Genomic DNA, 25,868 nt, shown 5'->3' on the forward strand with positions numbered 1-25,868 from the left:
GACAGCTTATCTTGAATGCACGAGACCCTGGGTTTGATTCTGCAGCACCACCTAAGCAGAAAAGCTAGAAGAGGTACTGAGGCTCAAGTGGTAGAGCACTAGTCTTGAGCTGAAGGGCTGAAGGACAGCGACCAGGCCCAGAGTTCACCACCAAAAACAAATTAAATAAATAAATAAAACTCATATCAAGTACATTAATTTCAAACGTTGATTACCATTTTAGTTAGGGGCAGGGTGCCAAGATATAGCAGACTTCTGTTGCAAAGCTTTAAGAAGGATTTCAACACCTGACAAGTACTAAAGACAAGAAGGAAAAAAATTAGCTCTGCCAACAACATATAGAATCACCACTCAAAGAGAAACCAGTACTAAGAATGAAATGCTTTTCATAAAATTTCTTAAGAGATTCTGGCTCTATATTAATTATCATATAAGTTAACCTTCAAAATCTCCATCGATGGGCCTTAAGGGCACCTACAAAAACTGGAGGAGAGAATCATCAACCCAGATTTTTAATTTTGTAAATTAGGTAATGAGTTCATTTCTGGTTTGACAATCTCATCCCTTCCTTTGCTCTCTGTCTCTGATTTTCCCTCCTGTCCCTGTCCACAGTGGTATAGTTCATTGTGAACATAATATCGACAGAGTACAACTGAAACCAACCCAGCTTGACATATCCATTACATGTTTATCTGCAGTTAATCAGAAGAAATTGAGAATTGTGTGTTTCAACTGGTAGAGCTAGAACACCACCAGACTTCAATTGGAAACCTAAAGGACAGCGTCAATATTGTGATTTTTAAGAACCAATGCTGTCCCATACATAATCTCAGACTCCACACACACACACACACACACACACACACACACACACACACACACACACACACACACACACACATCTTAAAATAGATGTTAGTACTGAAATCCAAATAGTTTTTTTATTTTTATAAGTTTTATTTTTAGCTTTAATGAGGCTTGACTTGATAGTTTCTACTAATGAGCCACAACTTAGAACTTTGTTATAATTTTACCCTGTCTGTATTCAGAGAAACATTCTCTGAATTTCTCCATTTCCAGCAATGATAAGTTTTCTCTTCTTGGTCCAGTTTCTTCTTTTGAGACTCAGTCTCTTAGACTTTTCTGTCTTGCATTGTCTGTAAGTTCATTGATCCAGTAGATCTCAGCCATCCTAATACCTGGACAGAACCTGCCTTGGGAAAAGTGTTCTAAGCTCACCATGCAATGGAGGCTGTTAGTACTCACCCATAATCATTTTTTCTTCAGAAATGAGAAATTGGGGGCTGGGAAGGTGGCTCAGTGGTAGAGTGCTTGCCTTGCAGAAATGAGAGATTGTTAGGTCCAGGAATTCAGGGGAAGCACTCACTGTGTGCTATTTCATACTTTTTTGGGGAGGGGCACGGTCCGGTCCTGGGGCCTGAACTCTGGGCCTGGGCGCTGTCCCTCAGCTCTTCAACTCAAGGCTCATACTCTACCACTTGAGCCACAGTGCCACTTCCGGCTTTTTTCTTTTTGCTTATGTGGTGCTGAGTAATTGAACCCAGGGCCTCATGCATGCAAGGCAAGCGCTCTACCACTGAGCCATCTTCCCAGCCTGATTTCATACTTTTTTTATTTAATGGCAGCTTCCACCTATTGTCTACTTTAAGCATTGTGTGAAGAGAAAGATTGCCCCTAAGAGACAGAAGTACTGTACTAACTGTTGCTCTCAAAACACAGGAGGAGGGAAAGAAGTTCTGAAGGAGCCATGTAGCCTAGAAACTGAGTTCTTAGAAACTCAAACTGCCTTTTATCTTACCTTCAACATAGAAAGTCAGAGATTGCAGTGGCTTGTAAGCTCCATTTATATTCCTGTGCAGGGGCTCCCTTCCCCTTTGCCCTTCTGACTGTTTACATCAGTGGCAGGTGTGAAGACGTAACAAGAACACCTAAAGTTTGGGCCTGGGATTAAAAACTCCATTTTGTGATTATAAACATTCCACCACTTCCTGAATTGAATCTGAGGGCAGAAGAAAGTTAGGTTAGGAATTCGTATAATTACTTCTAAGTTTGCTATCTAAAATCATCCCTTCCTACCCCTCAGATTCCTATTTCCCAACTGTGTAGACACCCTTACACTCTGTTCTCCTGAAGCATTTGAGTGTGGGCCATCATCTGCTTCTTATGTGTACTGCTTTTCAAATGGAGAGTTTCTCCTAGGCTCAAAATGATTTCATTGATGAGGACACTGTGCAATAAGCTAAACTGGGTTTGTTCATGTGTTCATACCCGAGGGAGAACTAGTAAGGGCTAAGTAGTAGTCAGGGCTCACTTGCTGCCAGTGGTATTGCTCTGAAGAATTACTGTCAATGTTGCCCACAGTACCTAGTCCAAGGCCTCTCAGAAAGGCTACAGACCCAAACTTCTTGAGTCTCTGTGTGAGCTAATCATCATTGGCCAACTATGTTCCATGGTTTGTGAGACATTCACTTCTGTGAGCATATGCATATGAGGGCCCAAGAATAGACTTACCTAGAAGGAAGATCCTAGAATGCAAAACTTCTACTAGGACAATGGAAACCCATGGTTTGGCATGCTTAATGTTTTTGAAAGACCCCAGACTCCTGGGATACTTTCGTCAACGGGAGGGCGCCCCAGAAACTCAGACTCCAGGCCGGGAGATGCAATAAGCAAGAGGAGTTTATTTGACGTTTGCACAAACGGACTCTCTGTCCCGAGCAGACAGGGAGCCCCGAGAAGTGGTTACAAGCCCTTTTTTAAAGGCAAAAGCCACAAGATTAACGCATAACACAAAGCATCCCATGATTGGTTCATTTAAAGGTCATCATATACGCCAACAATCACTTTGCCACGTGGGAAATTTTGTAAAATGACTGGCCCATGGTTGGTTTAAGGGGGTTTACATGGTTACAGGCCTATGATTGGTTGACATTTGGCTTAGCTTGTGGTCTTGCCAGGTGGTCGTTATCTCAAGGTCCTGTCTGGGGAATTTCTAAATGGGAACTGAGGAACACGTACTGTCTGTTCTTTATCTACGACCACTGACCTTGTCCTGGGGCCGACATCTGGTCCCTGAAACTTGTTAACTCATTTTTGGGAAGGGAAGGGTCAGTGCCAGCGTAAGCAAGTTTACATAAGCAGAATCAGCAGTTAGCAAATTAGCAAATTGTAAAATGGACTCAGCCCTAATTTTTCTAATTCTTCAGTTTTAACCTGTGCACTGAACTAACAGGAGAAAGTGGCACACTAAGAAACTTGCCAATTTTGCCAAATAAAGAACTATGGTGAAGGTCAGAGAAAGGACATTGATTTCATGGTAGTCATGACAAGACAACAACTTAGCATACCTTCAGAATACTAATCCATACTCACCTACTGTTTTTGTTTTTGTTTTTGTTTTTTTGTCGGTCGTGGGGCTTGAACTCTGGGCCTGGGTGCTCTCCCTCAGCTCTTCAGCTCAAGGAGAGCGCTCTACCACTTGAGCTACAGTGCCACTTCCGGTTTTCCGGTGATTTATTGGAGATAGGAGTCTCATGGTCTCTCCTGCCCAGGCTGGCTTTGAACCGCGATCCTCAGATCTCAGCCTCCTGAGTAGCTAGGATTACAGGCGTGGGCCACCAGCGCCCGGCTCTCACCTACTGTTTTATTTACCCATGTCATTAAGTCTGAGTTGTATGTAGGAGTCTTCAGGGCCTTCAGAACAGGAAGATCTAGGCGAGAGCCTAAGATTGGTCTGCCATTTTGGACATAACATAACTAGTCAGATGAAAGCCCTTAGTAGTGTCCTATAAATATGTGCATTCATCCTACTACATTTGATAAGTATCCCCTCGCAAAATTATCTTTCGTTGGGTCACTTTCTGACATAGCAGCTGTCTGGTAGCTCCATTGTGACTTCACTTTATTCTGCTGAGCCAGAAATGGAGAAGGAGAGACTGACCACAACACAATTGCATCTCTCGCAATGAGCAGTGAATGGCATGGGAGTATTTAAGATGCTTCCCATGTTCTCAGTGAGCTAGTACCACCTTGGATTCCAACTCAAATCTTGATAAACAGATACAGAAGTTACATATAGCTTGTTGTGCCAGATTCACAGCTACAGAAGTAAATGAGAAAGTGGAAGGCCTTGGTGTGATATGAAGCAGAATTCAAAGGATGTGGGGATGAAGTGAGCTACCTGGAGGGAAAAGGAGAGGCAGCTGAAGCTGAAGCTGAAGAGCACCTAGAGAGAGAAGATAGAGCAAGTTTGAGGCCACCTGGACATCAAAGTAACCCATCTGAGGTACAAGAGTCTGGCTGTCCAGAGCCACAGAGAGAAGTTGGAAGAGCCACAGCAAGTGCTCTTTCCCATTGCTAGGGAGCTCCCAGAATGCCAGAGTAAGAATTGGTAGCTTCCCAGAGCACTGCTGCTGAGCACATGTCAGATCCCTTGCTATCATAATTGACATTGGAGAGGAGCAGCAAGAGCTGTATGAGGTGATTGCAGCTCACTATGTGGAGCCTGTTCTGCAGCATTGTGGAGTGTGGTCTTTCAGGATGCTTAGAACAAAGATCCTATAACTGGTGTCAAAGAATGCAATCTACTTGGAGTAGACATTTATAGATGGCACGTGCCTGAAAACAACAAGCTGATAATAGCTGCTAGAGGTAGTTTCCCTAAAGATCTAACAGCCAAAACTGGAGAGGCAAACCCAGAGCTCTGCACCACATCAGTCCACCATGAAAATTGCTTCTACCATAGTACTGGCTACCCAGTTTGCACACTCATGACCTTTTTACCCTGATTGTGCCCCACAATCCCTCACAACTTTTGCTCTTTCACTTTGTCTATGCTTCCTTGTCCCCGCTAAACAGTTCTGGATGCCTGTATTAGCTAGCCCAACCCCTGCAAAGCTGTAGCTGCTACCCAATTTCCTGACACTGCAACTCAGCAATTACAGTCACAGTTACCCTTTCCCTGGTATCCTAGTCTCTACTACTCTTTTCTGCTACCCATAATTCATAAAACCATGGTTCCAGCTACCTGATCCCTGACACCCCTCTCTCTGATACCCCATTCCCAAACAAAGGGTAGATTGGGCACAGACAGTCGACTTGGGTACTCCTCTTGCAGGCACATTGGGCCAAGTTATTCCTCAGGTATTTAACATGAGGGACTAACTGGTGGTGGAAAGAAAAGAGGTTACTCAGAGGTCACTAAAATCCAAGGACATCACTTATAACTTCTTGCTAGGAAAAGAAGGCTCTAAGGTGAAAGAAAATTTTACAAAGAATATTGATGAAGATGCAAAAGGTTTAGCTTAGTGTCTTCTACTAGTGGTCTGAATTATTTTTGACATATATATGTAACTACTTTGCATTTTAAAAATTATATGAAAATGCACATTTATGTGGTACTTATATTAATTTATGGAATAGTTGTATAAGATCACGTTAATGATATTCAAGATTTTATGCTCTATGATATGCTCAAGAGGCTGCCTTTGGAAATATAAATAAATATAAATTGAGCTCTTTAACAACAAATGAAATCTCATTGTCAAATACTACAAGGAGATTATGGATGCTAGTACCAAAATGAAAGCTGTAACAATAAAACTGAATAAAGCTGCAAGATTGAAGGGAGGGAGTCAGTGGTAAGGGCAATTATAAAAGAGAAATTCTTCACCATGGAATTGTGGAAGGATAGAATGTGTTTGTTGAATTACTAGCTTTTTTTTTTTTTGAATTACTAGCTTTTAAAACCATCTTAGAAAGCAAAACATTGGTTTTTATTATTGCTATTTGGAACCTCTTTAACGAATGGTTTAACAAAAATTTATCAAAACAACTTTGAAAATTCAATGATGTGAATTATCAGATTAACATTATACTCAAAGTTGCCTTCACATGCAGGCAGGCTGCATTCCTTTTCTATAAAATTAATGGACTAAGCTTCCTTTTAAATGGTTGGACAGTCCATGACACTTGTTCCAAAACAAGAAAAGATACTGGAGAGAAAAAAAAAAGAGGAAGGAGATTCAAGATTGCTGAAATTAGCATATTTCCCATTTAGACTTTAATGGGATTTTTCTACAAAGAATAAGATTTTCATCTTACCATAATAATGTCAAAATTGATGTGCTATAGGATAGCTTCTAAATGTAATATTTAATGCTGTTGGATTACTTGAAGACAAAGGTTTATAGAAAACTTTAAATTTCAGAAAAACTGTAATGTTCCAATAAACACGTAGAAGAAATATAATTTAAAAATTCGCTGCTTAAAGCAAACCCTGGCAGGAAAGTCTGAGAGATGCTTGTCTAGAAACAGGAAGTGGCACTGTGGCTCAAGCGGTCAGGGCTCTCCTTGATCTGAAGAAAGTAGGGATATGTTGACACCCAGGTCCTGAGTTCAAACCTCATGACTGACAAGAAGAAATTTTAAAGAATTAAAGCATTAGGCCTGGGAAGGAGACTCAGTGGTAGAGTGTTTGTCTTGCATGCATGAGGTCCTGGGTTCAATTCCTCAGCACCACACAAGCAGAAAAAAGTGGAAATGGCACTATGGCTCAAGTGATAGAGCACTAGCCTTGAGCTGAACATATCAGGATCAGCACCCAGACCCAGAGTTCAGGCCCCCCTACCACCACCAACAACAACAACAAATTAAAGCATCCAACAACCTGAAGATGTTGTCCAGGATAATGAATGGGGCATTATCTGTTTACATGACTTAGTGACTTAAAACCTAGTTTACCAGGGGAGGTGGTGGGCAATTTGTGTGTTTTCTAAAACCTGCAAAATTATTTTGTATTTTCCCAAGGAGGAAGAAAGGAGGGGATGGGGGGAGGAGGGGAGGTGTTTGGTGACTTTGCCTTTTGGTTCAGTGATTTTTCTGGGGACAAATTCAGAGAAATACTGCTTGCAATCCTAGTTGCATGGGGAATGAAGAAGCCAGGCCCTGGAAGTGGTTTTGTCCTGTCCTTGGCCTGGTTCCAACAACCAATGGATAATTCAAGTCCACTTCAGGACCAAGATGCCTTGAAGACTACTGATCCACTGGACAGGCAGACCTAACCACAGCCAAAAAAGGCAAAAAATGCAATGCCGAGGGCAGCATTGGAAATCTACACCAGGCAGAGATTTTTTTATATTTTTTATTGTAAAATTACTGCACAGAGGGTTTACAGTTACATGAGTAGGGTAATGAGTTCATTTCCTATCGAGCATTGTTACCTCCTCCTTTGTTTTTCCCCTAGCCCTTCCCTCCCCACCTCCCCAACTCCTCCCTTCTTGACCCCTGCCCGAAACTGTAAATTCATTTTTGACACAGTGTCCTCTACATCTCATCATCACAATAGGTCAACCTGCATCCCCATTTAAGCATTCTGCTATATCCCTTCCACTCCCCAAATTACAAAAATGTATATACAAAATGCAGAACATTTGATCAAATACAGTGAAAACAGGGATTATACCATGGGGGGGATGAACCTACAAAAGAATCACATAGTACATTATATTAAAAACAAAAGCAAGAAAGAAAAAACCACTATGTCTCTGACTTGGGGTACATTTCGCTTAACATCATTTTATATGGTCATATGTACATAGCCTTTGATCTTCTCTGCTTGTCCTAGACATGTACTAGTCCTTGCAAACAAGGGAAACCATGGACCTATGTTTCTTTGGGCCTGGCTTACTTCACTTAATTTAATTTTTACCAAGTCTTTCCATTTCCTAACAAATGGGGTAATGGCATTCTTTCTAATGGAGGCATAGAATTCCATTGTGTGTGTATGTCTATATCTATATACGTATATATAGATATATATCACATTTTCTTGATCCATTCATCTACTGAGGAGCATCAGAGTTGATTCCATATCATAGCTATGGTGACTAATTCAGCAAAAAACATGGTTGTGCTGGCAGCTTTGGTATGACCTTGTTTGTGATCATTTGGGTAAATGCCCTAAAGTGAGATTGCTGGATCATAGGGGAGCTCTACACGGATTCTTTTGAACAACTTCCATACTGCTTTCCAAAGTGGTTAAACAAGTTTACAATCCCACCAACAATGCAGTAGGGTTCCCTTTTAACCACATCCCCTCCAACATCTGTTGTTATTACATTTCTTGATTATTGCCATTCTAACTAGAGTGAGGTGCAATCTCAATGTTGTCTTGATTTGCATTTCTTTTACGGCCAGAAAAGTTGAGCATTTCTTTATGTGTCTAATGGCCATTTTTATTTCCTCTTCAGAGAAGTCTCTCTTTAAGTCTTTAGCCCACTTAGTTATTGAGCAGTTGTTTGTTTGAAGATTTATTGTTGGGGGATTTTTTTTGAGTCCTAAGTATATTTTAGATATAAGACCTTGTGTCAAGATCTTCTCCCAGTATGTGAGCTTTCTATTGATCTTGCTAGCTATGACCTTTGCCTTGCAGAAGATCTGATGTTTCATGCAATCCCATTTGTCCAAACTTCCTTTGATTTCTTTTGTTTCTGGCTCTCTATTAAGAAAATTTCTGTCTGTGCTAAAAAAAAAAAAAAAACCCTAGATTTATTCCTATTCCTTCATGTAATGTTTTCTTGGTGTCTTCTTTTATTTTGAGGTCTTTGATCCATTCAGAGTTGATTCTCATGCAGGGTGACATATACAGAATCTATCTTTAGTTTTCTACAGGTGTTTAACCAATTTTTTCCACACCATTTACTCAAAAGGCTGTCTGTCTTCCATTCTGTTTTTTTAGCTCCCTTGTGAAAGAGCAAGTGGCTATAGGTCAGTGGATTCATTTCTGAGCCTTCAGTCTTATTCCACTGGTCCTCAGGTCCATTCTTGTGTCAGTACCAAGCTGTTCTTTTACTATGGCTTTTTAGTAGAGTTTGAAATTTGGAATTGATATTGTTCCAGTACTGTTCTTTCTGTTAAGGATTGACAAACCTACAGCCAGTATTATACTTAATGGTGAAAAGTTACAGCCATTTCTTATAAATACAGGAGTGAGATTAAAACTGTCTACTCTCTCCACTCCTCTTCAACTTAATATTAGAATGCTAGCTGGGGCAGTAAGACAAGATGCAAACTGAAAGGGGATCCAAATAGAGAAAGATGAAGTAAAACTCTCCCTCTTTGCAGATGACATGATCTTGTATTTAAAGAACTCCATGACTCCACTCCCAAGTTACTTGAGCTGATCAGAAATTTTTGCAAACTAGCAGAGTATAAAATTAACCCTCGGAAACCAATGACTTTCCTGTATTCCAATAACAATAAGAGTATGGCTGAAATTAGGAAAGCAACCCCTTTTTAATAGCCGCACAAAAAAATAAAATACCTAGGAGTTAACTTAAGAGGTGAAGGACCTCTGTGATGGAAACTTTAAAAACCTTAAAAAGAAAAAGAAAGCAGAACTAAGGAAGTGGGAAACCTCCCATGCTCATGAATTGGGAGGATTAACATCATGAAAATGGCAATACTGCCAAAAGCTATATCCAAATTCAATGTGATACCTATCAATATCCCAATCTCACTCTTAAATGAAATAGAAGAAGCAATCCAAAAATTATTATGGAAGAATAAAAGACCCCGAATAGCACAGAGGGTTTTTTGTGATTCTTATTTTGTATTACCATTTTGATTCTACAAAGTCATCTATGGATTTTAACTTCCTTCCCTCCCTTTGGATAAAGCTCACAATAACCCTGCCTCTAGCTCCCAAAACACTTATATCTTAGATCTGAAAAATTGTTCCTAGATAGTGAATTACTTAATTGTATTTTGAACGTATAAAACATGCATATAAAAATAGCACATTTTGATCTCATGATAAAAAAGCCTTTTCCCCTCTCAAATTTATTTCCTGAAATGCAGTTTTAGAGAGAATCTGTTTTCAGTTTTAGATGAAAGGCTTATAGGAAACTGTGTTCATATTCTGGCTCCTCTTCCTGCACCTCAAAACCTAAAACACAAATTTTACAACCCATTTACAAGAAACAACACAAAAACCAAACACTGAGAATGCTCAGATGCAGAACGTTTTACAAAACCCAGAATATAACTTTGCTGTCTGAGGGAGAGGCTCTCTGAATAAATTAACAAACAAACCCAAAAGAGCAGCCAGGAGTATCAGACGTGAGTTTCCTGGCTACTACTCCATCGACCAGGAGCATGGAAGGGCTTCCTGAGCCTGCTGGAGAGTGCGTGGAGGAAAGTTTCCTTGCCAGCCTGAATACAAAAGTTGGCATCACCCCTCCTGGGCCTGTCTTTCTTTTCTTCTCCCCACAGTGGAGCAGAATTGTCCCCTGCTTCATGAAGGATAAATACTGTACAAGCTGGCCCACAGAGTGGCTTCTATTCAGTCTGCACTCCTTCCTAGGTGGGCGGTCTCTGCCCCACGGTGTGTGTGTGCTCCCAGGGGCTGATCCTCAGAGCCCAGGCCCACGGGGCAGGCAGGTGCTAGATGTGAGTCAGTGGCACTGTGTCATTCACACAGAAGCTACTGGGTTGCTGCCCTAGCCCAACAGGAGGTGTACCCTGATCTTCTCCCACAGTCCCAGGCGAGGTGCCCACAAGGGCCCGATTTGGACAGACTGCCACTAGGATCCTACTTCACCAGAGGGATCAGCATGCCAGATGAAGTGGCTGCCACCTGAATTACTACTTATTTTATGGAGCAGTTTTAAACAAAGTGATACATATTACTGTATGATATATAATGCTATATCCTTGAGTCTATAGTCCAAAATCATTTTTCTTGATACTAACAAAAATGGATTTTATTGTTTGTATTTATAAGGCCATAATGGCAAACTGAAATAAAAGTACAACAAAACTCTTATCCAAAACACATGATTGAATATCAGAATTTGAAAAAAAATTGTATGTAAGTAGTGCAAACGAAGTTATACTAGAATAGTAAAACACACACAAAATATTTATTAGTTACATTCAAAAGTAAAATAAGTAATTACAGAAAGAATTACTACTAGAGGGCTGGGAAAGTGGCTCAGCGGTAGAGTGCATGCCTTGCAAGCATGAGGACTTGGGTTCGATTCCTCAGCACCACATAAACAGAAAAAGCTGGAAGTGGCGCTGTGGCTCCAGTGGTAGAGCGCTAGACTTGAGCTGAAGAGCTGAGGGACAGCGCCCAGACCCAGAGTTCAGGCCCCATGACCAGCAAAAAAAAAAAAAAAAAAAAAAAAAAAGAATTACTACTAGATAAAAAATATTACAATAGTTTAACAGGTTGAAGTGATATAGGTTAAATATTTGGTTTTTATAAAAGTTTTTTAAATCTCCCAGTTCTGTTTATCTCAGTGAAGGAAAATGTTAGAACGTAGAAATTATATGTGGCACCTCTTGCTTCCAGTACCACAAAGGGGAGTGGCACTTCCTAATGGGAGTCCTGGGATGACACCCACACCCAGCGCATGTAGACCCATCAGAGGTCCCTGTGGTGACCCTGAGGGGACCCAGGACATCACATTGCTGCTGCAGCAGGTGCAGCACTTGTTGTGGTGGGCTGCGGCCAACAAGGCTCCATCAGTGACCAGATCAAGCAAACCAGCCTCAGGGGCCAAAGCCAGGAGGGAAGGCAAGGCAGACCCCAAGTCCTGCCTTCCATCTGTGTGGACTACACTGCCAAGGCCAGACCCATTTCCCTGCTTTGGAGCACAACAAGGGTAGGGAGTGAGCCTCCAAACGGAGCATCCCCAGAATGTCACCCAGATCTGGGCCCATGCAGACCAAAAGGACGGAGGAGGCTACACAGCAAAGCCAAAGGACTTCAGGCCCCTGGTGCTGCAGCTGGTGCATTGAAAGTCCAGACTCCTCTGGCACTGATGGGCATATGCAGGGATGAGCCCATACCCGAGTTCACAGGGACCAGAAAATGGAAGTCTGTGGGGATGCTAAAGGGGCTCCAGGGTGCTGAGCTGTGCAGCTGTCACAAGCCTTCTGGCAGAGGGGCCAGCACACAACTCCAGTCTCCAGACCACCTTAAAGACTGATGAGGTGAGAGCAGGGGTTATACCGTGGAGGAGGGACATACAAAGCAACAAAGAAATCATCTTATAAATATGTTAGAAATAATCGAGTGAAAGAAAAACATTTGAATACCCCCTGCTCTCTCTGTATTTGCTGTTGGTATAATTTGTGGAGGGGAAGGGCAAAAACAAATAGTTTAAATAGGGATACAGGTGGACTCATTGCAACAAGGAGATGTACAAGTCGTTATGTCGAAAAATGAACTTTACAATTTTGGTGGTGGGGGTAGGAGGATGGGAAAGGGCTTGATAAGAAATGTACTCATTGGGGCTGGGAAGGTGGCCCAGTGGTAGAGTGCTTGCCTTGCATGCATGAGGTCCTGGGTTCGATTCCTCAGCACCACATAAGCAAAAAGCCGGAAGTGGCACTGTGGCTCAAGTGGTAGAGCGCTAGCCTTGAGCTGAAGAGCTGAGGGACATCGCCCAGGCCCAGAGTTCAGGCCTCACAACCGGACCCCCCCCCCAAAAAAAAAGAAATGTACTCATTGCCCTTGTAATTGTAACCCCTCTGTATGGTGTTTTCACAATAAATAAATAAATAAATAAATGACTGATAAGTGAACCACAGCTGGGCTGCCTGGCCTCAAAGGGGTGGACTGCCCACCCAGCCTTCCTTCTCCCGTGGACTCTACAGTGTACAAACATGGTGTCCCCAGACCCTACACCCATGAGGGCAGGCAGTGACCTCAGAACGGAGTCTCCCTGGGATGGCACTCTCACCTAAGACCACTGCAGACCAGTACCAGCACCGCTGGAGGAGGAGAAGGCAGCAGTGGATTCAACTCCAGCCCCATAGCTGCCAGATCCTGAGTGAAATGGAGCAACTGAGACTGGGAAGGGAGGTGGGAAGGATGGGTGGGGCTCATCTGGCAATGCTGGGGAGCATGCATACACATCCCCTCACTGTACATCCACCAGAAGGAAGGGGACCCCACTTCTCAACGGGTGACCTGAGGAGGCACCCACACCCACAGGGACTACAGAAATTGAGGTTCATGTGGTGACTTCGAAAGGGCTCCAGGGTACAGCTTTGCTGCTGCACTGAACAACTGGCAAAAAGAAAAAGAAAAAGAAAAAGAAAAACATCCACTAAAACTTCTCATCAATGATAATGTATTATACTTTAAAAACAGTTTTAATTCCCTCTTGTCGTATATTTTTGCATGGAGCCCTTTGAATTAACCAAAAATCTCCACGATTTCCTCATGCACAGTAATACTAATAAATATAGCTTCTATTCTTTTTTTAATTAAGGGAGGTTGCATATAGTTCCTTCCCATGTTTAATTCATGAAAAAGAAATCCTGAATATATCTGTCAAACACCAAACAGGATTTCTTCTGAACTCCTCACTGAAGAAAGAAAATAAAATGACCGAACAACAGGTATCACCCATATTGTCACCGTGCTAGCTTTCTCACTGATTAAAAATAATTCTGCCATGCACATGCAGATCACTTATGCAAAAATTTTTCCAACAATTCTTGTTGTTATATTACATTTATCTTTCTCCTTCTGTCTCCTCTCCTGCTTCTTTTCCCCAGGGTCCTGTTTCCCTCTTACATCCCTTTTCCCTTCAACTTTCTCCCTGTCCCCTCCTCTTCTTCCTCCTGCTATGCCTTTCCTCCTCTCTTACACCTTTCTCCTCCTTTCCTTTCCTCTTTCTCCTACACTTTCACTTTCTTCTACCTCTTCTTTATGGTCCTGGGGGTTGGACTCAGTGCCTTGTGCTCACTATGCAGATGCTCTGCTGCTCACTACAGGCCTCCAGTCTAGGCTTCATCTCAATGACCATCTATTTCTGATTTGTTTTTAAATAGCAAAACCAACAAAGACTTTTGATTCAGGATTTAATTCATTGTACATATCCTGTGCCATAAATATGTGCTACTTCATACATTCTGGCTAATAGGTTTTGATTATGTCTTGGGGTTCAGATAAACTCATCAGAAACAATGTGTTTGAAGGCAATCTAATGTGATCCTGTGTTACTCCCAAATTAATGAACTGGTTACTTTGTATCTTGCACAAGTACTTCTATATTGTTCCCAGATTAATGAACTATCACTTTGTGGTAACACCCACAGTAACACTAATCCAAGGATTGCTGGGGATCATAAGATTAAGTCCAGACAGGAAAATCCATGTGATATGTATCTCAAATTAACTGCTAAAAAGCCAGAAGAAGACTTGTGGCTAAGTGGTTTAGTGCCATCCTTGCACTGAATAAGATGATGACAGAACCCAGGCCTGAGTTAAAGACCTGTGGTGGGTGCACGCACACTCGCACATGCACGCATGCACACACGCACTCATGCACACACGTGCACATACACACAAACACACACATACAGACAATTTCCCAACTAGAGCAAGTAGAATATCTGTTTTTTCTGATAAGATGTCTGAGTTTCTGTCCCATGTGTTTGTATATTTTTGAAAGCTGTATCATCAACTTACCTAATTTTAATAAATGACACCTTGTTCACTATTATTTATGTTTGAAAATATTTTAAGACACATTTTCATGTAGAAAATTGAGTTTGTTCCCCAAATTGTGACTGTCTTGGTTTGTAAGAATGAAAGAATTATGCCTTTAATTCATTAGTTCATAAATTAGAAAAGTAACCACAACCCTAGAACCAATTGCCTTTGAATTCTAAAAGCCACACAAATATATTAGTTTTTATTTATCCTATCTTTGATTCAACTCATCTTTCTCAAAATAGTTTTTAGTTTTACTTAAATATCCTGCCATTTTTCTAACCCGAACCCTAACTGGAACATTCAGGCTAACCCTCACACTAATCATACCCTAATCCTTCTATTATGAACAGTTTCCTATTTCACATTCATCCTAATTGTAACTTGACTTGTTTTTCAAAAATTTACTTTCAATTAGACCCTAAATTTTCCATTTCCCTAATGCTAACATTAAGCCCATCTAGAATGGAAACCTAACTTTCACCCTAATGATAGTCCAATTCTAATGTTTAAGAAAAATATTCTAGTTTTTATTCATTCTAGTGAATGCTCCAGTTTGCACTATGGAAATGAATTTCAATTTGCCCTAATTCCCACAAATTTCCTGACTCTACATCTGAAGTTATATTGTTCCCTAACATGAACCATTATGTGTCCTCAAATTCTCACATCAGGAAAAATATGGTAGTTTCCCTGTACCCTAAAACAGTTTCAGATTTACTCATCATCTAGTCCATTACTTAAGCTAACTCTCAACTGAAACCTGGCTGGAAAACTCTCATTAATCATTACAAGAATGATCACTGAGAAATAAATATAATGATAATGCTCTAGTTACTATTCAATCTCACATTTTTTGCGTCCACTTTTTAGTGAAAACTCAATTTCATACTAAAAATATTCCTATTCATAACACTAACCATAATCAGAACAAAATACTGACCCTAATCTTAATATAAATTATATGTCAACACTAACACAAGTAAACTAATTTTCACTCATCCTGACTTGATTCAAATAAGGCTTCCAAACATAGGTTACAATTTTTTCCCAATACCTTAGTCATTTTCTAACCCTAAACTTAACCTTAACTGGAACATTGAGAATAACCATAAGCTGATTGTAAGTAGATTCTAATATAGCAATACTCTAGTTCACATTCATTCTAACTCTTACCAGGCTTATTCTAAAATTTACCTTCAATTTGAGCCTCATTTTTTTCTCCTTCACTCTAACCCTAATCATGGCTGTAATCCTAACCATAAACTTGACCCTAATGGTATCCCAATTATATAATTTATGAAAATCCCTCATTTTGTGTCATCCTAACTGAAATTGACTTGTAATTCTTGAAATAAATTGCAGGTTTTCCTAAACCCTACAGATTTTTTCACTCTTAACTCTGAATCTATCTTGTTCTATAACAGGAATCATAATACCCATTTGATCTCAAATCCTGATATTATGAAATAAAATGTATTTCCATTATTGTAACATTTCCTGAATTCATAGAACCTAAAATAAGTTCAGATTTATTTAACATTTAACCCATTCCTTTTTTTTTTCTTTTTGTTGGTCGTGGGGCTTGATTTCTGGGTCTGGGCATGATCCCTGAGCTCTAGGCATGGACACGATCCCTGAGTTCTTTAGCTCAAGGTGTGCACTTTACCACTTGAGCCACAGCACAACTTTCAGGTTTTCTGGTGGTTAATTGGAGATAGGAGTCTCACAGACGCTCCTGCCAGGACTGGCTTTGAACTGCAATCCTCAGAAATCACCTTCCAGGAATGGGAGTTCAGGGAAACCATAACCAATCAACTAAGTGACTTGAGAATAAACACTGAACACAAATTAAGGAAGTAAAGAAGTTCATACAAGATCTATAACAAACCCCCAACAAAGCCAAACAATTAGAAGGAAAAGAAATGAAAAACAAAGTAGAAAGTCTTGATAGTAGGTTAGACCATGCAGAAGATCGAATCCCAGGGATTGAAGACAGCCTAGATATTATAGAGAAAGAACATTCAACCATCCAAGACAAATCCAAGAAATATGGTAGATCTATTCAACATTTTGAAGACACCATCAGAAGCCTTAATCTGAGGATAATAGTTGTAGAGGAGCACCTAGAGACAGAAGGTAATGGTCTAGGAAATTTGTTTAATAGGATCTTAGCAGAGAACTTCCCAAACATGCAAAAAGATAGGCCTATTCAGACACAAGAAGCTTTTAGTACTCCAAATAGACCAGACCAAAACAGGACATCCCACCATCATGTTGTAATCTGCACAGGATCAATTCAGACCAAGGAAAAGATCCTTAAAGTTGTCAAGGAGAAAAGATCAATCACGTATAAAGGGAAACTAATTAGAATCACCTCAGATTTCTCAGCAGAGACAATCAAAGCAAGAAGAGCCTGCAATGATGTATGCCATGCCCTAAAGACAAACAACTATCAAGCAAGAATACTGTATCCAGCTAAACTCTCCTTCATAACCTCAGGTCAAATAAAAACCTTCCATAGCAAAGAAAAACTGAAACAATACATCTCCACCAAACCAGCCCTATAAAAGATTTTTAAACATGTCCTATACATAGAAGACCACAATAAAGGCCAAGAAACCTCACCCAAACTGAAAATCCAAGAACCATAGGAAGAACCTAGTTGCCATAGCCCCCAAGAAGGTGGATAAAATGGTAGGAACTCCCAAATACCTCTCAGTCCTATCTCTCAACATTAACAGACTTAAGTCTCCAATTAAGCGACATAGACTGTCTAGTTGGATTAAAAAGCAAGATCCTTATATCTGCTGCCTTCAGAAGTCACACCTTGCCCTTAAAAACAAACACATTTTCAATGTGAAAGGCTGGAACAAAATCTACCAAGCAAACGGCCCTCATAAACAGGCAGGAGTTGCAATACTAATATCAGATAAAATAGACTTCAAATTAAAATTAGTGAGAAGAGATAAAGAAGGTCGCTACATACTAATTAAGGGATTGCTCCTTCAGGAGGATATTACAATTATAAATCTCCATACACCAAACAAAAGAGCACACAAATTTATCCAAGAAACACTACTTTAACTCAAATTCCACATAGATCCAAAGACTAATTGTTAGGGACTTTAACACACCACTCACTCCACTAGATAGATCAACTCGGCAAAAACTCAACAGAGAAACTGCAGATCTGAACAACTGCATAGATCAACCAGATTTAACAGACATCTATTGAATATTTCACCCAGCAGCATCAGAATACACCTGGGTTTACATGGGACTCAGTGTCAGGTTAGCGTAGACCACTTGGCTAACTTCCCCATGTACCATGCATATTGTATGCAGTGTGATGTCAGTGTACCACATTTTCAGGGTGTGAAAAGTCTGACATTCTTAATGCATATTTGTAATGTAGTGCAGCAGAAACTAGGAAAATATTGCTTGGCATTCTGTTTTGGTTTGAGAATAAGACTTACAAAGCTTAGCATTGTGGTGCATGCCTATAATCTCAACACTCAAGAAACTGAAACAAGAAGATCACATGGAATATACAGAGACTCTGTGTTCAAACAAAAGGAGGGTAGACAATAATGGAAAGGGTAACACTGATCAACATTGTCCACATGAAATAAAATGAAAATCTCTTTAAAACTATTTAAAGAGATAGTATTTATTATTTATTTTACAATTATTATTTATTTTATTATTTGCTTATTTGTTACAAATAAACTGCTGATGGCTCACACTTGCAATCCAAGATAGTCAGGAAGCTGAGATATGATGATCCCAGTTGACTTTTGGGGGATGGTAACTTGAGATAAGACTCTCATGGACTTTCTGACCCAGGCGGTTTGAATCTTGACACTCAGATCTCAGACTTCTAAGTAATTAAGCTTACAGGGGTGAACATCCAGCTCCAGGCTTCCAAGTGACTATTATCTCCAAATAACCACAAAAATGCCAAATGTGGCTCAAGTGATTGAACTCCAGCCTTCAGTGAAAAAAATCTCAAGGGACAGTACCCAGGCCTCAAGTTCAATTCCCATGAACAACAACAACAAAAACAAAGAATCATCAATAGAATATGTAATCACTGTTGTTGTTGGTACCCTGTGCTTACATGGTAAATATCAGTAATTGTTCAATGATCTCTTTGTGCATCAAACTATTAAAATCATCTTTGCCATACATCCTGACTCCACATGAGGCAAAAACATCTAACAAAGATGAAATAAAGATCCTGTGATCATTACTCAGACCAGTTCTCCCCACATTCTGGTGGCTGTTGGTGACTGTGGGAAGAGGCTATTTTTCTGAACAGACAATGTCCACAGATGCACAGTGAGGTCCCTCAAAAGCTAGCAGAAGGGATGCACCTATGCCCATCCTCAGTCACTGTAAGCATGGTGGGACTCATTTTCTGAGAAGCTTTCACACTACTGCTGTGTGTAGAATACAGTCATCAAACTGGAAATGAGTTAATATTGATACTAGAGCTAACTCTCAGCATCTATTATTGCATCCCAGAAGGAGGTGATGCACAGAGATATGTGCATGTGTGTGTAAGTACACACCTTGTGTGAACAGCAGTATTGGGATTTAAACTAAAAGTCTCACACTCTCACTCAGCTTTTTCACTCAAGTATAGCACTTGGCGCTATACTTCTTAAGCCAAAGTTTCACTGAGTTTTTTTTGTTAGTTAACTGGAAATATGAGTCTCAGGACTTTTCTGTCCATATTTTTCTGCAAACTCTAGATCTGAGCCTTTTGAGTATCTAGAATTATAGGTGTGAGACACTTGTTGCCAGCTCCAACTACTATCCAAGGAGACACATGGCTTTATTGATACAGCTGGTTGGCCTTGGTTTATGATTAGTGGAGATTGGAGTTGGAACTCCAGCCTTTCCTAGGGCCTGAGTTGGTAATTCTAGGCATCTTGTCACCATTCATCAGACAGAATTGCCTTTAGCCTACTTGTCACAGAATTGAGAGGTAACTGCCAAGTCTCCTGGAATTCAGGGCCAATGCAAGGGATATCTGTTGGTTCTGAGTAACCAGGGCTGCCATTTCCATAGCATTTCAGGCCTCCAGATTTGCCTGCTAGATCACTGTACTTCCTATGCTTCCAGCACCTTTCACTCACAAGGACTAGGGCAGGCCCAGGACTCTGCTTTGAGGTGCCATGTTTGTTTATTGGGTGAAGAATATGAATGTAAGAATCAGCAAACTCACTCAATCCAGGGCATAGAAAGCTGTTCACAGGCTTTCAGGATTTCAGCTTGACCATTCTGGGGTTGACTCCCACTGCCCCTACCTTGAAGCATCCTCTTCAGAACCTAGATCAAGAAGGTCCATAAGGGGGCTGCATTGCATCTCAACACTGCCTAGCTGCTTTCCTGCTAAGCTGCTCCTCCTGCACTCCTCCTGCTATGTGTGATGAAGGGGGCCAGAAAATCTATACCAAAATAATCCTGCTATAGCATGTGGGGTCAAAGTTCATAGGGCATAGAAACATTTTCCTGGGTTTTCATACTCAGGAAAATGAATGATTATTCTCTTTTTTGATTGGTTTTGTTTTTCATTATTTCTGGATGCTGTATATGTAAACACAGACTGGTTCAAATGTGCTCTTTGAACAATGTCTTAATTTGATAAGCAGACATCTCACAATAAATACCCAATAGCCCCATTTGTCAAAGGTCTTCTCTTCTCCAACACCTTCAAGAAGATGCAAGAAAGAAAAGAAAATATTTTTGTAACCCTTCTCTTTGATCCATGTGTGAACACAAAGTGTGGATCCAAAGTGTGGATCAAAGTGTGGTAAAGCAACAGTCTTGACCAAAAAAGCTCAGGGATAGCACCTAGACCCTGAGTTCAAGCCCTTGGAACAAAACAAAAGCACAAGAAAACAATCCACAATATGTATGGGATATAATGATATACCTGTATTATACCATAACTATGCTGTAAAAATAAACCTATTAGAAAATTTAAATTTGTTTTCTTTTGTAGCTCAGTACCCGAAGCTCAGGCCTATAATACTACTTACTCAAGAGACACTTCTCATCAACTCACCAGGAAAAAGCTGGGAGTGAAAGTGTTGCTCAAGTGGCAGAGTGCCCGCCACAAAACTAAAAGCTAAAACAAAAAGCTTGAGCTCTGTATTTAAACAGAATACTGGACCAAAATATTTCTTTTGTGTCCCTGTCTACCTTCTATCTTTCTAGAGTGAACTGAATCAATACTGTTCCATTTTTACCAGAGAAAAAATTGGATCTGAAAATGGTGCTGGGAAAACTAGATATTCACCTTCAGAAGATTGAAACTCAGTTGCTATCTCTTACACCATACCACCTACACACACACACACACACACACACACACACATTAATTCAATTTAATCAAAAGATCAGTGCTAGAGAACCTGCTATTGATTACATGTAACACTCAGATTAGCCCCTTCCAAGTCAAATCTCTGGGGCTAGGGAGTGAACTCCAGGCCAGACACACACTAGGCAATGCTCTAACATTTGAACTGTGCCTCTATCCCTTTTTTATTTAATATTTGTGAGAGGGTCTTACTACCTTGCTTCAAAGTGCCACTGAATGTATAATATCCTTGCACTGTTCCCCAAAAGCCCAAATTACAGCCTCTGCCAACATTTCCAGTTTTTCTCATTTTTCTTCCTATCTTCCACACACATAATCTCACTTCAGAAGATACTTTTCTCAGGTATTTGTTCTGATGAAAAACTGACTACTTGCCGGGTGCTAGTGGCTCACGCCTGTAATTCTAGCTACTCAGGAGGCTGAGATCTAAGGATCACAGTTCAAAGCCAGCCCAGCAGAAAAGTCAGTGAGACTCTTATCTCAAATTAACCACTAGAATACCGGAAGTGGTGCTGTGGCTCAAGCAGTAGAATGTTCGTCTTGAGCTGAAGAGCACAGGGATAGTGCCCAAGTCCAGAGTTCAAGCCCCACGACTTACGAAAAACAACAAAAAACCTGACTACATGCAACCCAATTAATATGCAGCAATCCCTTGTATTTGATGCACTGACATTTTATAATCTAAAAAGAAAACAAAAAAATCCACTTAAAGTTCTATGAGGGCAGAGTGAGAAAGGTGAGGGGCCCTGGGATTAGACATGTGGGACTCCTGACCTAAGTGGCAGAGTAAGCACCTTCCCCACATCAGGACCTTCATGACACCAAATCTGCACCTTTGTCCTCTGTCAGTGTCCACAATGACTACCCCACTCATATCTGCCACCATTTTCAACTTGAGAGAAGCTTTATGCAAGTTTTGGTTGCCAAGATGCTCAATGACAGAGCTCCCAGAGAATGGGCTGCTTGCTGGACAGGAAGGCAGTGGTCTCTCCTGCTGCTGAGGTGTTTCCCTTGGAGGCACTTGGCCAACACCCTGCCCAGCACCAAGTTCCACCAGAGCTAGGTCATCAGCTACCTGAAGGGTGAGCCAGTCCCAGTCTTGTACTCTAGGGACAGCAGCTTCAGAGACTGCTCTTTCTCACAGGTGCTGAGCAGCTGCTGCCCAATCAGAAGCAGACCAAAAGAGGCAGGTCAACTCCAGTCGCTATAAGAACTAGCTGTTCCTCCAATTTGAAGAAAACACCTATAAATATAGAGACAAGTGTCACTTCATGCACAGCATCCATAAGCTCCACAGCCTAGCCTGCCATCCCAAGTGCAAGATCTAGTACCTTCCATGTCACCAACCTTTGCCTCTATGAGCCCTGCTGCCACTTCATCCTCAAAGCCAAGGAACACAGAGCCCTGGCCAGGACCTTTCTGCAGACCTTCCCTATCTCCAGCATAGCTTTAGCTTTGCTGGATTTTCCAGTGCCAATGAGACTGCTGCCACCACGAGGCTGTTAGATAGCCCCACGTCGATCATCCCAACACCCATCCTGATTGCCGATGACCTCCTGGGCTCACCCAACCTTCCTGATGGCACCAATAACCCCTTCACCTTCTAGAGTCAGGTATTTGTTCTTTACCTCTTTCATGGGGCTGCCTTTCATGTCTACCCCACCACCTTCCTATTCTGATCCATGTCTGAGTTCTCTCACATGTTTGATTCTCATGCCACCCCTCAGAATTCTCTGTTGGGTCAAGGCTACCTGTGCAGTACAGCAGGAGCCATGCTGGGTCAGATTCCCCCATCTTGGACAATTCAGGAGACCTGCCCATTTTCAGCAAACTTTCCATCTCATATGACTAAAGCACCAGGGTAAGGAGGGACACCCCCAATCCATTCCTTCTACTCCCCTTCCTCCTGCACCACATCCTAGATCCAATTAATCACCAAAAACCTGGAAGTGACCTGTATTTCAAGTGGTACAGTACTAGCTTCGTGCTAAATGAAGCTCAAGGATAGCTCCTATCCTGAATTCAAGCACCAAGACCACCACAGAACATCAACAATAAAAAGATGAGTGATTTGGAAATGGAAAAATGCCTTTAAAGTCAAGTAGATCCACTGAAATGGAAAAAATAACCCTGTCCTATGACTAAAGGACTCAATATTGTACTTTATTTTACTTTTTATCAGTTGTGGAGCTTTAGTCATGGCCTGGGCAACGTCCCAGAACTTTTTTGCTCAAGACTAGCACTCTACTTCTTTAAGCAACAGCTACACATCTGGTTTTGGGGGTGGTTAATTAGAGTAAGAATATCACAGACTTTTCAGGCTGGCTTTGAATTGTGATCCTCAGATCTCAGCCTCCTAGAAGCTAGGATAACAAATGTGAGTCACCAGTGCCCAGCTAGGACTTAATATCTCTAAAAGAGGGCTGGGAAGCTGGCTCAGTGGTAGAGCGCTTGCGTTGCATGCCTGAGGCCCTGGGTTCAATTCCTCAGCACCACATAAGCAAAAAGAAAAAAGCCAGAAGTGGCGCTAGCTCAAGTGGTAGAGCGCTAGCCTTGAGCTGAAGAGCTGAGGGACAGCGCCCAGGCCCAGAGTTCAGGCCCCACGACCGGACCCAAAAACATAAAATATTTCTAAAAGAGCAGTACTTTTCAAATTGCCTTTGCATTCAAAATACCCCTTACAAGATTGTGACCTGGGTTTAAATTAATTGCAAAATTCATTCTAAAATGTGTAGGGGACTATAAGAAATCCTAAACAAACTAATTGGATACTGCAAAAACAAGAGGAAGTTAAGTAGGGGAGGATGACTCACATCTGTGATCTTCGCTACACATAAAGAAGAGATCTGAGGACAGTAATTCAAAACCCACCTGAGGAAGAAAAACCTTTCCAAAAATTATTTCCAAAAAAACAACAACAAATATCCAAAATTGGAGCTATGGACATGAGAAAAAACTGTTCAAGGACAGTATTAACATATACTTTTCCTTTTTCCTGTATATGTTTTTCTTTAGTTTAAAATTGCCATTGCCCAAATTTTGTTTCTCTGATATATTTATCTTTCATGCCACCTTGGAATTTGAACTCAGGACCTTGCTCTCTTGCTTATTTTTTGTTCAACGCTTGTACATAGAACTTTAGCTACACCTCTAGTTCCTGACTTTTACTGATTCATTGAATAAGGGTCTTTAAGATTTGTCTGCAGGTGCTGCTTTGAACCTCCATCTTTAGAATATGCCACTTTAGAAGCTACAATTAGTGAGATGGTCCATGACACCTGGCAAGTCATTTTCCATTTATGCAAGTCTTCTTTCTCCTATTTATGATGTATTTTATGTCAGTGTTCATATTTCTTATGTATCTTTTTTCCAAATTTTTTATTGTGATTGATTACATAATTTCATAAATTTCAAAGTATTTTGGGATAGTGATGCTTAGTTAAAGTCACAAACACATTCTAACACTCATGGGACAAATTGCCTATCATGGTCCATGAAGTTTATGATTTCTATGGGCTTTGACTATACAGTTATTTCTTCCAGATTGAGTGATATTGCATAGTGTCAGCTGTTTTCTCTTTCCCACTCATTTCCTCCCTCCCATCGCTGCCTTTAAGTTGCTTGGTTTGTTTTGATCAATGTCCGGTGCAGCCGATGGGTCCCACTGTTGTATGTTTTCCCGTTTCCCTCTAGTTCTGTGTCCTCCTCCTAGTTTCCCTCTGATGTGCACATATATACCATATGTGGTCAGCGGTATGGGGTCATTTAGTAATCATTGGACTAGATGAGTGGGGGTCTTTTGTTTCTTGAGTCTTGTTTACTGTGTTGTATCACCTTATGTTCTGGATTTAACATCCACTTATCAGGGAGACCATGTGCCATTTGTCTCTTTCCTCTTGGCTTACCTCACTCAACATGATTTCTTCTAGTTCTATCCATTTCCCTGTGAATGCCATTATTTTGTTCTTTCTAATGGCAGCATAATATTCCATTGGATATAAATACATTTTTTTGATCCATTCATCTGTAGTGAGAGCATCTGGGTTGTTTCCATATTGTGGCTATTGTGAACAGTGCTGCAATAAACATGGAGGTGCATGTGTCCTTGTATCCTGGTTCCTGTTGTTCAGGATAGATGCCTAGGAGTGGTTAGTGCATGGTGACAGGCTGGAGTCCACTTTTAGTTTTCTGCATGTGGTCGACCAGTTTTCCCAGCACCAATAGTTGAAGAGACTGTGCTTCTTCCACTGTATGTCTTTGGCTCCTTTGTCAATTATCAGCTGACTATAGGCATGTAGTTTTATTTCTGGATCTTCTATTCTATTCTCTTGGTCTTTGGGGGTCTGTTTCTTTTTGTTGGGGGGGGGGGTCCGGTCATGGAGCCTGAACTCTGGGCCTGGGTGCTGTCCCTCAGCTCTTCAGCTCAAGGCTAGCGCTCTACCACTTGAGCCATAGCGCTACTTCCGGCTTTTTTCTTTTTGCTTATGTGGTGCTGAGGAATCGAACCCAGGGCCTCAGGCATGCAAGGCAAGTGCTCTACCACTGAGCCACCTTCCCAGCCCCTCAGGGGTCTGTTTTTGTGCCAGTACCATGCTGTCTTTGTCATTATGGCTCTATAGTAGAGTTTGAAGTCTGGCATCGAGATCCCTCCCTTGTTTTCTTTTTTGCCTAGAATTATTTTGGCTATTCTAGTTCTTTTGATGTTCCATATGAATTTTTGGATTGTTTTCTCTATTTCAGCAATGTACGTCATTGGGATTTTAATAGGGATTGCATTAAATTTGTATATTAATTTTGGCATTTTCACTACATTACGTCTGCCTATCCAAGAACATGGAAGGTCTTTTCAATTTCTGGTGTCCTCTATAATTTCTTTCTTTAAGTTTTTATAGTTTTCATTAAATAGTTCTTTTGCATCTTTGGTTAAGCTAATTCCTA

The 25,868-nt window shown here is 40.9% G+C and overlaps 1 long non-coding RNA gene and 1 pseudogene across 1 annotated transcript in view; one reads left to right on the forward strand and one right to left on the reverse strand.

Moving 5' to 3' along the window:
* Positions 1-25,868, reverse strand: part of LOC138821279 (uncharacterized) — a 76,536-nt gene that overhangs the window by 3,259 nt on the left and 47,409 nt on the right. The window contains exons 2-3 of the long non-coding RNA XR_011370115.1: positions 1,820-2,020; positions 216-297 (exon numbers count right to left, since the gene is read on the reverse strand). This is a non-coding gene — a long non-coding RNA (uncharacterized lncRNA). The remainder of the gene's footprint in view (positions 1-215; positions 298-1,819; positions 2,021-25,868) is intronic.
* On the forward strand, positions 21,788-22,782 carry LOC138821278 (mRNA decay activator protein ZFP36L1-like; annotated as a pseudogene).

The sequence above is a fragment of the Dipodomys merriami genome, unplaced genomic scaffold, assembly GCF_024711535.1.
Source record: "Dipodomys merriami isolate MVZ:Mamm:240054 unplaced genomic scaffold, mDipMer1.0.p SCAF_906, whole genome shotgun sequence".
Lineage (NCBI taxonomy): Eukaryota > Metazoa > Chordata > Mammalia > Rodentia > Heteromyidae > Dipodomys > Dipodomys merriami.